Source organism: Cryptomeria japonica, chromosome 4 (assembly GCF_030272615.1).
Source record: "Cryptomeria japonica chromosome 4, Sugi_1.0, whole genome shotgun sequence".
Taxonomy (NCBI): Eukaryota; Viridiplantae; Streptophyta; class Pinopsida; order Cupressales; family Cupressaceae; genus Cryptomeria; species Cryptomeria japonica.
This window is the reverse complement of record NC_081408.1, coordinates 452,505,174-452,507,605: the sequence shown is the minus strand read 5'-3', so window position 1 is coordinate 452,507,605 and position 2,432 is coordinate 452,505,174.

Below are 2,432 nucleotides of genomic sequence, written 5' to 3'. Positions count from 1 at the left end.
TAGAGCATCTTCTAACTGTTCTGGATCATCTTCTTCCTGCACCGCATATTTTTTGGACCACTCTTGAAAAACATCATCGGTAGGCCATGAGTAGCCAATAATCTTTTTCTTCAACTTTAATAGCTTTTTCCAAGAGTTCCTTATTTTCCTCACTTCTAACTCCAAGAAACCATAATGTGATTTGATCTTTTCTATCTCCTCAATTGTTTTAACAAACAGTGAGGTGTTATCCTTATTGATTATTTCATTTACCCTTAGAGATAGATTTGCTCCTAACTCATCCAACCATACCTATTTGTCCTTTATCTGATTTTGGTTGACAAAACCTCCAGGAAACAATTCAAATTTGTGCTCAGTATACTCTTTTCTATATAAATTAGCCTTTCTTTCCACATTGGCTTTTCCTTCTACTAGCTTTGTCAAACCTTTGGCCAATTCACATGTGGATTTGATAGTGGCATCGGATCCGGCTTCATCATAAGATGCACACATGAATTCTAAATCTACTTCCCTCGAGATCCACTTATTAAAATAGGCTCTAAAATAGCCTTGTCCTCATTTAACTCGCTAAGAGTGTCCAAGATCCTCTTCATATTTATGTGTACTGTGGGAGCATCAATTTTATCAGCAAAACTCAAAATTGTAGCTTTTATCTTCTCCTCATATTTGCTTGCAAATAAGGCCTGAGCCTGTTTCATCTTCTCCAATTCATGTTGATAGGTCTCAGCTGGTTGAAAACCAGAAAGCATAGGAGAAGGAGGGAATTCTATGATGGGACTAGTAGGAGGAGGTCTTGTTGGAGATCAAGAGATTGCCAAGGTAGAGGACTCGCCTCCTTGGTATTGTCCCATCAGCTGACTTTGAAGTTTGGCAATGATAGTGTCCTTGCTGGCTACCTCCTTCTTTGCTTCATCATAAGCCTTTAGAACTGTCTCCAATTTGATTTGAAGATCAGCCCTTTCTTTTGCTTCCTTCTTTGCTACTACTATATTGAACTTAGCAGTCTCCAAAATAGTACTAGCTGCTTCCACCACCCCTATGTCCTGGACTCTCCTAACTATCATTCCTCCTAAGAGATTAGACTCCGAGGTGTCCTTCCTTCTTCTACCCTCATCTCTTTTAAGGGACCACATTACCAAAGAGGTATCATCTTTACTAAATACCATTCCTTTCATAGGCTTGGTTTCCTTTCTGACCGCTTCCAAGACCAATGCATCAACTATATCCCATTCAGGGAGAATTAGCACACCGGCTTTTGAAACCATTTCCCTTCCAGCCTCAGGAGTGATGGCTTTGAATTCAGCCATCATTTCTTGTTTGACCTCTTCTTCTATTGAATTTGTATCTTTATGAGGTTGTTCACTTGTTCTTTTTGCACATCTGATCTTGAACTGATCAATATTCTGTTTCCAAAGAAACTGCATGAAAGCACCTGATGCAACAAAATTGTTGTTAGCTAGGAATTCTTCACTGGCTTGCTTGACAGTGATGTCCAATTCTTTTCCTTGTAGCTCACCATCAGTTATGGCCATTTCAGCACTGGGTGGCTCCTCTAGCATTCCTTCTTGAGTCTCATTGTAGGTGTATGCAATTTCACCTAGACTCCCTAATTGTAATAATTGCTCTGCCACAGCTTGCTCATCTCCTATATGAATTAGGGACTAAGAGGGAGAGTACTGAGGGTCATCGGATTCAATTTCTTTTCCTACCCTCTGCCTTTTTGGTGAATCTTGAATCTCTATAATATCGTCAATGGCCCTCTTCCCTTTGGAAGTAGAAGGTTCACCTGACACTGGCATCATCACAGTGTATTTAGATTTTTTTTGCATTATATAGTTACCTGGTGGATAGCCTTAGCAAAGGCGGACTTGGATAGGACCAATTTAGCCCTATCAGGATCATTCTGCATTATGGCCTCTCTCTTCTCCTTCAGGGTTTGCATTAAATCCTCAAAATAAAGAATCAAGAATTTAATCTTTTCCTCAAATGGGGTAAAACTGGAAAGAGGATCATAGCTAGAATCAAATTGGTGGATGAAGTCAAGGGCTCTCTTGTAGGCAATCCACTTCTCCTTCCTTAGCTCCTGCTCATCTAGACTAAATTCATTCCTGATCAAATCTTCAGGAAACTGAAATTGATGAGGCCTGATCTTACATACTGCCCTCTTTCTGAACATGTCGTTGAAGAAATCTTCAAGGTCAGCACACCTTCATACTGCAGTTGATAACATGTACTGTGTAAAGAATTATTCAAAGTACTTCCATCCACCTTCAGTTATTACAAAATGATGAGCCATTGTGATGGTTGGGAAAATTGTCCCTTTACCCCTGTTAGTCAACTCGGCTTCCTGCACTCCACCAATCTGTCTCAACACCTCTGCAATCCCTATCTTCAATGGAACTTGATAAGGCAGTACGTAGGGGGTTCCTCTG